The sequence below is a fragment of the Anopheles merus genome, chromosome 2R (genome assembly GCF_017562075.2).
Source record: "Anopheles merus strain MAF chromosome 2R, AmerM5.1, whole genome shotgun sequence".
Classification (NCBI taxonomy): Eukaryota; Metazoa; Arthropoda; class Insecta; order Diptera; family Culicidae; genus Anopheles; species Anopheles merus.
The window spans coordinates 27,116,145-27,128,601 of NC_054082.1; the positions used below are offsets into that span (position 1 = coordinate 27,116,145).

A 12,457-nucleotide genomic window follows, 5' to 3' on the forward strand; every position below is an offset into this window, starting at 1 on the left:
ACACTTATGACAAGTAATGTACAATGTATCAATAAGCAAGAAGCTTCGATCTTTATCGATTTGTTGCTAATCCTAAGCTTTCAATGCAATTAGAAAAGGGTGTATCGATTTTAACTCGTTCGTCACGCGAATTGACCCCGCCAGCTCAAAGATCATTGAATATGTAAAGTGTATCCATTTTCACATAAATACCACGTGTTTGCGATCCTAAAGGGAAGACGCCTTCGACGTAACCTCCTTTTTTACCCTTCTCCTCTTGCGCTCCTCTCCTCTCCTTCTGCAGATTTGTGATTTCGAAGCACTTTATTAGCGCATTCCCGCAGCGAAGGCCGTCGCCGCCACCGCCCGCCCATTGCACAACGTTTGACAGTGTGTAGATTGTAATCTCGCTGGAAGGCAGTGTAAGAGGAGGCGTATGTAACGGTTGAATGCAATGGTGCACAAGATAAAAAAAAACAAAAACAAGAACCAGGAGACCACGCGCGTGCTCCTTCTGCAGAGCTCCTTCCCATTTTGCCCCATCGGTTCGCATGAATATTCAAACGACAAATGGCCGTGGCGTGAAACGATTCGTTGGTGCCCGTAGGGGAAGAAAAGAAAACGGGAGGAGGTTTGCGATGCAGCCATCGATCCGGCCGGCGGTAGTGCATTCCGATGTGCATTTTTACGTGCCGCAAATCAGCGCGCGCGGGTGCGTTGGCGTAGGCTGTTGTCAGTTTGATATAAACACGTCAGGCGGTCTGGACGGGGCGGCTGTAGCACATTGGCTGCGCGCTACATTGTAGCAATGGCAGATGGGAGCGTTCAAGCGCATCCCCGGGCGGAAGGATTAAGGAGCTTTCTTACCCCTTTCTCACCCACTCACACCCACCCAACAGTCTCATAATTCATCAAGTCGCGTGAAGGTGCGGGCTCGCGCTGAGCGCTGCTGTGAGCGAGCGCATCGATTTTCCTTTGTTGCGGATTGCATCAGAGGTGCAATAATAGAATGCGGCGGACGCGCGTCCCTGCACGCAATGCAGCACAAACAACGCCAGAATTGAATTGCTAAAGCTGTGCAGCTAAGAAGGCGCCCGGAAGGGATTTGCATTGGCTCGCCGTCGTGTTGATCGCTGATCGCTGCTCTTCGCGCTGGACAGTTACAGCCAGGTAACAACGATGAACCGGGAGCCCCCTTAGGGGACAACAATGTTTTCAACGGCTCGCTGGCTTTCAGAGCGGGGATCATCCACTGGACCGGATCCGCCATTGATAGGGACACAGGGCAAGGCCGTCTGCCAGCGGCACCGAAATCCGCGTTGCAATCGATCAGGTAGCGAAAGGTTACACAGAGCGGGAGTTGATTCCACCGTTAAAGGGGAAGTACAATCGTAGACAAACGCCGCGGCACTGTTGCTACCGGTCCTGAACATTGAACAGCAAATCCGCCAGCCGATAAATCCCCCTTTTGATGCGGATACGTACTGCAAATATAGCAAACATGCTGCTGGATGGAAGAACCGGGGATCCGGGTGCACTGATTAATGCCCCTTTTATTAGGCCGTTCGATGGGCACAATTTATCATACGGATGGATCATCATCATCATCGTCCACAGCCGAAGGAATGTGGTTGCTCGGACCTTCCGGGCTTGAATTACCGTCCGCTCGATCACATCACCGGTAGCAGCTGCGGTAGCAGAATAAAGGGCTCATCCCTGAACCTCCGCCCGTGCTGTGCGGTGTGTGATGCCCGCGTGGGCCCGAATAGGCCATTTATTTTTATTTTCCAACATCCAACACCGTATGGATTGATTGATCGTATCCCGGATCGTAGATATGCTGTGGCGAGGTTGCAGTAGTAGTGTACATTAAATTCCACCTTCGCTCGCGATCGTTCGTCAAAAGCGTATGGGTGCTGGAGCAGCCGAGCAACCCTTCCAGGCAAACCCATCACGATATCCGAGCTGAGTAATATTCCAGAGGAATCACACAGCGATCGGGTAATCATACGCTGAAAGGCCGTTGATACTATCGCCACTGGGCTGATGATAGGAAACTGGCAAACGGTTATCCGAATGGCGCATCCGGATACCATCGAGTGGGGTGATTTGGCAGATCGGACCGCCGGTTTTGCCGCTTGTCCTGCGGCGTGTGGCAGGGAAACAGAACGAAATACAATGGAAAAGTAGTGCCAAGGTAGCTGCAACTGCACTATTAAAGGGCTGCGGAGGGTCGACGAGGATGAGGCAGCAGATGTGAATGTAAATGCATCTTCCCTCGGGATTATTGGGGTGTTCCGGTGGTAAGATGCGTTTCATTCCTTCTTTTTCCTGCCAGCGAAATAGTCAGGTGGATTAAAGTGAAATGGAGGTTTTTCCTTTTCCAGTGCCTTTAGTGCTCGAGGCGCTTATGCGTATTTACCCTCCGCATTAAGAATGTGTCTATGAAACATCGGTCTTCTTGATGTGTGCCTAATTAGTGTGGCAGAAATAGTGAACGGCAATAGAGTTGGTTGGCTTTTGTTTTTCTTTGCCTCGATGTACAATTACTTCTAGGATGGGTTAATTAAAATTTTAATCACGATAATGAATACCGAGAACTGCCTGAAAGTACCGACTCGCTGAAAACGTTCAATTAATGTCGATGAAATGATACTCCGGATGTGGTTTGTGTTTTTTTAATCCAACTTAATGTACACAGTTACGGTTTCGTGGTGAAGTTCAATGCTTTTGTGTATTGGAAAACTTGTATGCTTCGATATGTTTTGCCAATGTTTACCTGAAGAAACCTTTCCATTTTCATGGTTCAAATCTTATTATAATCGAGACTTCACTACAAACTGTCTTTGAATCCTGCTGTTAGTAAGACCATCAAAGCCTTATCCTATTTTCCTAAAGCGAGCATTGTGCCAAGTAGTAATATTCATTCATATTGAAGACAACAGAAGCCCACCAATGTCAAGAATATATTTGTTTGATGTTATTGATTTGGTGATAGTCATCAAGCATCCTATCCTATGATTTCCGTATGATGGCTTGGCCATGTGAATTTCTAAAGAGATGTATCGCCTATCTATAGCAATATTAGCTGCATTGCATTGCATTGCTGCATTTATATGGGAATCGATAAATATGCAAATAACTTGTGTTTGTGACATCTTAGGAATAATAAAACCAACTATCCTGCGAGCATAGTTCCGGTCGGTCTGGTGATACATTCGTCAACTTGCACGACTTAACAACATGCCCATCGTGGGTTCAAGCCCCGAATAGATCGTGCCCTCATACGTAGGGCTTGACTATCCTGCTATGGTAACAATAAGTCACTGAAAGCCATGCTCACTTAACTAGTTGGGTACAAGACATGCCTTGACCGATAACGGTTGTTGCGCCAAAGCAGAAGAAGAGATCCTGCGAGCATGTGAATGAAGAACATTCATCCGACAGAGACAATGTTAAAGCAAATTATAACTTTGTCGTAACAAATGTGCGGGATCTGTATCGGAGACTTGATCGATTGCGTGGGGGATCCTTTCCTAAAATGTTTGTACTATTGTGATCGTGCTATGCCCTACTACTTTGGCTACAGGTGTTCTAACCTGATGTCGATGTAGTAGTAGAGCATCGACTTCGAACTGTTTCGAGATTCTAAGAGAGTGTAGTTAATAGTCACCAGTAGTTACCGGCAACCAGTAGCGGAAGTTGCTGCTAATAGCTAGTGGAAAGTGATGGCAAAACAGTGCGCGTTGTTTACAACGTCCTATTCTAAGGTAATCCAACCAAACTTTAAACGTGGTTTAGGTTCTTTTCAGGCTTTTAGCTTGTAATGTTCTTAGTGTGGATATAACTGTATATGAGCTACTCAAAAAGTGATATTGTGTTCGTGACCTAACATGTCGCTGCTACGCTGCGACTCCACTGAGATTATGTATTGTGTCAAGCAACGTTTGCCAGTTTCGGTCAGTACTCATGATAGACTACATCAAGAAGTGTATCGCAAGGTGTACGTAAAAGTAGAACACACAAACACAGGTCGCAGAATATATCTCATCTATTAGTATCACCTGATAAATTGGGGGCAGCAAAAATGAAACATTTTATACTGCCCAGAGTGGACGTAAGTCGAAGTGTTTGGTTTCAGTGTACCCTCGCTATCTCCTTTATCACTCACGCCCAGCCACCGAATACACCATTGTGCCGAAGGCGCATGCCATCCTGCTGCCAACCTGGCCGCCACTTGTCTCGCTCAATATTTTATGCAAATGAGCATTGGCAATTGCGCAACGGGCGGGCGGGCAACTCCTTCATAATCCACTTCCCGCCTGACTTGCCCCATCGTACTAATCACACACGATGTACACTGGTCCGGTACCGGTATCGGTGCGACGAACCAAAATGGGATCCTAGGGAGAGTCTAGGGAGCACTACCGTCCCAATATGGCGGCGCAGCTGTACTGCAGCAGCAGCAGATCAAAGGTGCGCGTGAAAAATGTGATGTACACCCTAGCGGCAGTGGCTGGTGCTCTCGTTCTGGGTTATTTTGTTGTTGTTTTTAGTTGCCAGTGCCGCTGCCTGCCGCTAGTTCCACTGTTTGTGTGCGCTCGCTGCAATTGCCCTTTTCCCCTTGAGCTATCCTAACTGGCCGCCGCGCGTCCGTTTCATGTGGAACGGGGCAGTTTGTGTAACAAATTTTTGATTTATGTCCAACAATTCTGGTCGCCACTCACACTACCTGCCTGCCTGCCAGCAGCCATGCCAGGTGGATCGGTCGGTTGGTGAGATCGTGCCGATCGCTGACGGTATGGTGGCTAGCAAATTGCAAAAAAAAAACAAAAAACTGAGGAATTGGTACGCGCTCGGCTGGTGCATTACTACTATTTGTCCTAGTTGAGGGCTTTGCTGGTGTGCTGGTTGCGCCACGGGCCCTTTGCTGAAGGTGGAATTTCTGGAGGCTGGGAGCGACGGATAAGCATCGGGAGTCGGGCGTTTGAAGATGTGAAGAACATCGGCCGCACCAAAATTGTAGCGCAACCACTCCTCCTAGCAGCGGCAGCACGGGAAGGGTCAAAAGGTTATGGAATTGATGTCTAAGTAGGATTTTCATTCTTGAAGAAGCCGACTGAAGGCTTAGGGTGTGGCAAGTGCTTGTGCTATGCGATCGTTACCAATATCGCTCAATTAAGGTGATCTTGTTTTGCAGTGCAAGAATTTGCCATTTCGTTTCTGAGAAAAGTCAGCATGTACTTCTGCAGAATGATTGTGAGAATAATTTTTAACAATACTTTGAAGATGTGATCGAATTAACGAGTAACCGTTTGATCATTCCAAGGTTTGTGATGGCAGGATGGTTTTGTGGGAGATAAGGACTTTGGATTGATTTATCTGAAATTGATTCGTATGTGGATTATTTTTAAAAGTATTGTTCGGGAATATGACTTGAATCGGTCCTAATGCAAGCTTCAGTTAGCAGTATTGTTTTTGTTTTTATTCTGGTTTGGGTTTTGTGACGAACTGTGACATTTTTATACTAATCCTGAGCTGTCTCGATCATAATCATATCCTTTTCAATGTTTAGACCTCTTGTACGACATATTCCTTTGCTTCTTCTATCACTTTGGCTCGCCTTGCAGGTTTACATAACACAGCTTTATTTGCCAACTCAAGCATTTCGGTCCGTGCCTCGGTCTCGGATGCATCTTTAATTGAACTGAAAGTGGACCAGAGTGCTCGATGTGTCCGATGCTTTATTTCACATAAAATAGCTAAAATCATAAACCATTCAACTTTAGAAAGCCTTTCACCCCATCAAATGAGGCTTCCTCGCTTGCCGCTTCCCTTTATGTCGCAGCACAAGAAACTGCATCCACCTGATAATTGTGTTCCTGTTCCATCATTAGGGCCGGCCCTCCGCTCTTGTGCCTCGCCAGCTACTGTCGGTAATCGGCAATGGAAGATCGCTTACATAGGAGCTCGCTGTCGAACAGAACGAACACTTTGCATTTGCAGGGCAAGATCGTCGATACATGACCCCTCCCTCTCTCTCTCTTTCTTTCTCGCCGCCGTACCTTGCGGATGAACTAAGATGGGTACAGTGGATACTGGCGTCAAATATTGTTGAAGAAAACGCTTACGCATCCGCGAGCGATCGAGCGAGCGAGCGAGCAGTTTTTCTCGTGCTCAACGCGAACTTGCATGCACATGCATACGACCTCATTTCTCTCGCATCGCGTTGCTTTTGCCCTCTCCCCTTGCCCATCCTTCCCCTACATTCCGGTCGATTCCCGGACCCGCACAAACATCAACTCGAACGTACAGGCAAAAGGGTGTAGTCGCGACCGAGGCAGCAGATACGCGTTGGACGTTGAAACGTTTGAACGATTCGAACGAGCCCGCCCGGGGGCACTGTGGCCATCTTTCGCTCGATCGAGAAGCCACCAGTCTCTGTGTGTGTTTGTGTGTAAGCTCTTGCTGTATGTTCGCAGCTGCGCAGCACGTTTGCCGTTGCAAAGCCCGCATTATGCTCCTCGATTCCTGCCCCATCCCTGTGAGGTAATAGAGCTGAGCCGGGATGATGTGCAAGGCGTACCTACCCAGTGCGCCGGGGCCGGGGACCCGTGTTGTTGGTGCATTACACCGCGGATGCCAATTGCGACGAGGCACAACGACGGCGCACTACACGGTCGACCGGCCGAGGGCTCCATTTTTCGCACGAATTCAATGGGAAGCGCGCGAAACCACTTGTAAGTGGCCGATGTTCTCGAGCGGGGGGGCAGGGTGCAGGACGAACTAGAATCCCGCACACCCTTGTGCAGACCATGGTGCAAGGGAAAGGGATCGAGACACCACCGAGCGTGTTGTGCTGTGTGCGGTGTTGTAATGGCAAGAGGCAAAAGAGAGTGTAGCGCGAGAGCGGTCGTGCGGGGACCTCCGTACTGTGATTACGATAAAAATTGAGACCGTAACTGACCTCGGGGCCTTTTTTTTCTTCTTGCGCACCACCAACATCGCCCAGACCAGAGTGGGGGCTCGCCGGAAAGGGTTTCTTCCACCTTCGTCGGCGGGCTTTCTTGCGGAACGAAATTGTGACTGATGGCACTAATCTGCGATAGAGATGGCTAAACGATGCGTTAGCTTCCGCGACTGGCGAGAAAGTTTTTGTTTTTTTTGTTTGTTTGTTGCTAAAGTCTTAGAAGAGAGCGCAGTAGGAAGGCATCCTACCCGAGTCCGTTCTTCGACGTACGCGTGTGTGTGGTGTTAATTTTCGTTAGTTATCGTGCGTGTCAGTGATGCAATTTGAAAGGAATGTTTTTCAGATGGAAATCTTTTGATTACCGCCATTCGTCTGCTACTTTATAGCAGGCCCGGTGCAGCAGCGGCTATTTAGGACAGACTAGGCAAACGTGGGGCCCATCCACTAAATGTCAGCAACTGGATGTCAACAAGCTGCGTTGACGTGCGATGCTAATCATCCAGTGCCGGCCCACGGTACAACTTGATCTCTCCCGATCGTTTTTTTTGCCGAGAGAACTCCGTCAAACACACTTACCGGTGGTCGTACCGTTGCAATATTTTGCAAAACAAAATTACCTCCTCGACGGGCTGTGTGTGCTAAATGTAGCAAAGCGGAGTTTGTCGATTGATAGTTTCCAAACTGACGCTGGCCTTGCCTCTTCCTACGGTCGGTTGGATGGTTGGTGCGATAGAATGCGATACCTAATCTAAGATCGGCGCGCCAGCACGCTTAAGGCGCATAGTTTATGGGCTACCCCTTGCTGGTGCGAGCAGGCGGGATCGGCTTTCGCACATCCTGCGTGGTGTGGGGCGGTGCTGGCAGCGACAAACACACACACACACACACACTAGGAAATTGGAGAACGCTGGTCGTGGTCGGACACACCCATTCATCTTCCACGTGGGTGCCGATGGACAACCGAAAGCGACGCGTTGTCACATTGGTAATAATCGTATAATATGGTAGAATAATTATAATAATATACGCTGCTTTATGCGTTTATGCTAGTAGGGTTCGTCCGTTGCCCGTGGATCGGAATGTATGTGAACGCGAGCTGTGAAAGGTTTAGAGCCACGGGAAGCTGGCCAGCTTTGGTGGCGCACTCGGCGGTTACGGAATGTATGTAGATTAAGTGAGCGCGATACGCGTGCCCTGATGGATGTACCTGTATGTTCCGGCTTCTTGGATGGGATATGTTTGCAGTATCACTTGTGCTGCGCTGGTACGCTGTTGCGGTGAGCGATTTACGTGCATCGATGCCATCTGCCGCTGCCGTTGCGATTACGTCCGCAGTCAAGCGTGTTGGTGAGGGACGTGCACTGCTGATGATGAATGGCGCTGCCGTTGAAATATCCCATCATCCCGAAGGACGTCCACGGCCCGATTTGAAGCCAGAACTCAGTCATTGCAAAGCTGACGAGCGGACGGCTTTTTGTAGGAATAATGTTTGCATGTCGACCAGGGCCACGGATTCTCTATCGCACCGGTATGATGGCCGCCGATAAGTTCAGAACAGGAACATTATTATTTTCCCATCGGTACATCCTTTACTACTCTCCTTCCCCTAGCGAATGCTGGGAGTTTGCCTTAAGCTATCCACCAAAACCGAATGCAGTGCAATTTTGGGGGGGAAGGCAGGGCGAAGGAGATGTTCGTTCAGTCGATCGCTTTCATCATTCATTCATTCATGCGTCCACCATATGTGGACACCAGTGCTCTGCGAGGCTTCCATGATGAACGGGTCATTTCAAGGTGTTTTGCTTCGTTTTTATTTTTTGGGAGTTAAAATATTGTTTTCCTTTTTCGGTGTGCGTCTTCTCCTGGCAAAATCTCCGCGCGCATGCAAAACCCCGCGCGCACACAAACGTGAAACACGGTGAGCGATTTATCTGCCGCATCGATGTGATTTGTCCGATTTTCGTTTCGTAGCAGCAAGGGCTCCAGCAGCAGCAGCAGCAGCAGCGGCATCATCGTGATCGCCCTCCGGGTGTGATTGTTGTGCCCGGTTGGCTGCTGCTTGCTGCACCGACGATACACGCGGTCGTTACGGCCCGGGACTGCTGAGTTTTGCCTACCATAAACATTTCCTTTTGGCGCGGGACAACACAGAGGAGAGCCGTTCGTATCGTTCTTAGCCGCCGAATCATCGCACGGATCATGTTCAGCTTTTTTTTTTTAATGCGTAAAAAAAGCATAAACGGAACCAAAAACACATGCCCACAACGGGGGCCTGTATCGCCGGACTGGCATTAAAGTTAACGACATAAACGCGCGCAAGAAAAATGGCTGCAAATCGCAGGAAATTAGTGAGACACGCAAAAACCCAACCGTCAGCATTGCCCCTCTGGTGTGATTTTTTCGGGAGGTTTTTTTTTTGAGTGCTGTATAGTTGTGTCAAGTACAAAAATAGACTATAAACTCGTTGCAATTGTTGTACCATTCAAAAGAAAACGAAACCAACACGCTGAGCGTTAATCCCTCAACCCATCTTATGGAACAAGTTGTCACCCTGCTTGTCAGCGGCACTACCAGCCCCGTTCGGTGTCCAAAAAATCCTTATACTGCATGTTATAGCCCAAGTTTCGAGGTGGATGATGTGACGATCATCAACACATCTTTTGCGCAAGCTTTTCGTAGCCGGAGAGACAAATTGGATCCGCCCTGACACCCAATGACATTTCCACCATACTGAGTTTGCGCGCCCGTTGGGCGATAGGTGTGGGGAGTTCGTCGCTTGCCGTGTCAGTCAAGAGCGTGCGCCGAATTCCACACACTTTGGACAAATCCGATATTCGTAAGGTCCGTCTCCAAAAAGGACGCCCAAAGATATTGCGCTCGGTTGCTTAGTAGTTTCTCGTTTGCCTACAAAGAGTTTCCATTGTGGTGGTCCGTCCTCTGGTACTGCTGGTTGCGTATGGTAAATTGCATGTCCCATTCTGTGGCTTTTTTCATCCTCGCCTTGCCTGAAGACGGCTTGCAACGCCGTGGTCCAAAGGGGCCATTACTTGTTAGCCCGGTTGTTGTTTATGCCTTGCTGCGAACGATATTTCGCCAAGATTCGGATCAGATGTCATTTGAACGGGTTTCGACTCGTACCGAGAGAACGACGGCAGCCATCATCGTCATCATCACCATCGTCAGCGTCGATGGTACCGTGCTGCTCCGCAGTCATCACACACTCTACCAGTGACGGTGTGTCATTGTTCTGCTCTTTTGCGCTGTTCGGGTTTGTACTAAGTCCGCCACAGAATGACAGCTGGACGTAGTTCTCATCTGACAGGAGACGGTGTAGCAGCAGCAGCAGCAGCGGCTCTGATACAGCGACATAAAGAAGAAGGGCAACGCTTCTGCGCTTTTGCACCGGGTAGGCTCTCATGATAAAGGTTGAGATGTTGATTTTTGATGCAAAAATGACACGTTTGCGCGAGGAAGCAATGCCAACAACAACAGAAAAGGCCGACCAGCATCACAAAAGAGGCACAAAACAATAATCCACCCTGTGTCGCGGGCAGGTTCGGTGCAAAACAACGGAAACGCCAAACCATCATCAAACCACACAGCCCGCGATTTCCACCTTCACCGTGCCGTTCCTTCATTCCGAAACAAGAACGGTTTGGTTGTATGGTTTTAGGGCGGATATTAAAATACCACGTTCTTGAAGGTTTTTTGTTGTTGTTATACCTTGCCGTGTGTGTTTGCTCTCCTTTGCTTCTCCCCGCTGGGGTAAACACCTTTCGCTTGCCGAGATCCTTTCCTGCGCACGTCGACGACGATCGACAAAGGATCGCGCGCTTTGGTTTGCTTTGCGTGTTTTTTTGTTGTTCGTTCGTTCTGTGCTTGTTAGAATGACGCTGGCGGGGTAGAGAGGCAACAAGAAGGGTTTCACCTGTTCCGCGGTGTCTTCCAACCGAGCTCTCTCGCTCTGGGGGCGGTGTTTGAAATTGTTTTGACAAATTTGTGAGCGTTTTATTGCTTCTCGGCGCGTTCCTTTTCGGCGGACCAGAGCGAAGCCGTGGTCTCGCGGTCCGGATGTTAGTTTGGAGGGGGGAATAACATCCTCCGGGTTCTGGGAATTGCACGAGCCCATTGGAGGATGGATGGAGGATGCGTTCGCCGTCTTGAGCCAGCAAGAGACCTGCTGCCAGTTGTGTTTGTGGTGTAGTTGCACCTTAGAATGATCTAAAAACAAAACCCACCGTATCTTCACTCTAAACAGATCTCGTTGGAAAGGCAAAGGCGCAGCGACCAACAAGCCCCAAAAAGCAGGCCACGGGTGAACAAATATTTCCTCCGCTTTCGGTTCGCTTTCGCGGGAATTCCTTTAACCCCGTCCCGCGGGCAGGGAGAAAGCCCTGTGTGGTGGTGGTGCAGTCGCTCGGGAAGGAAAGGAAAGCAAAGAAATGCGTCCAAGATCGTGTGCGCGCCCCGATGCCGGTGGAAGATTAAGACGCTCGATCCGAATGGACTCTCGCTACATAGCTCCGGGGCGGAATCGCTGTCTCCCAGTGTGCCTTTTTTTTTGATACGGTAAATGGGGGTCGGATGAGAGAAACGAACAAACTCCCCGAAATCCAAATCCCGCCGAAACTCGTGTCAAGAGAGATCCCGCGAACGATCTCGGGGCATGATCATCTCGCCGCCGTAACGCATCAACCGATCTCGATCGAAATGCCGGTGGTTCGGTGAAAGGTTGTCCCCGTGGTCACCCTCTTCCCACCGCATGGCATTGTCGCATGGGGGTAAGGGTCTGGTGGGAAATTATTACTTATCGAAACATACCTCTCTACACACCGGTGCACCGCACCCGGGTGGGGAATGTCACGGTGGGTAACGTGATGTGTTGAGGTGGATATATCTGCACACAAAAACACATCCATACACGTATATCATACCGCCCGGAGGTGTCTTCGACGCTTTCGCCAGCATGGGCCAGCGGGAGTGTGACCACAGATGCCCGCAGAATGTAGGTAACTTATGGATTTTGTATGGGAGTTGGTGTGGCTTGGAGTATGATGCTGGATTGGCTGCATGGTATTCCCCCGTTCCCCGGGGGCATCAGAACCTTTCAGCAGGATGGTTTTATGACGCTCGCTTTCCCAGGCACACGATGTCTGACATTGTTAGATGGTATGTTGTACCTCTTGTATCTAACCTATGCTACAGCTAGTAAAGTACTGATCAAAGTTTATGGTGTATGGGAGGCGAGTTGTCTTTAAGGTCGACTATTTAATCGAATAAAATAACAACACTCTACGAAGTGCAAACATTCCAACCAATTCTATAGAAGACGGTTTAGTTCTGCTACTTTGGACCTGAAGATCCTCAATGGCAAACCACATTCTTTGGTAATATTTTTGCCATCTGATAATGAATTAGATTTAATTAACTAGCATCTGGACCAATCAAAGTCAATTACCGTAATGATTCGTTTCTAATTATAACAGCTGTGGACAAAGGCATTCAATT

General features: G+C 49.0%; 1 protein-coding gene across 3 annotated transcripts in view; it reads right to left on the reverse strand.

Annotated features, from left to right (window-relative positions):
• The window catches only part of LOC121602420 (F-box/LRR-repeat protein 7), a 69,658-nt gene that overhangs the window by 6,973 nt on the left and 50,228 nt on the right, over positions 1–12,457 (reverse strand). The window lies entirely within an intron of this gene.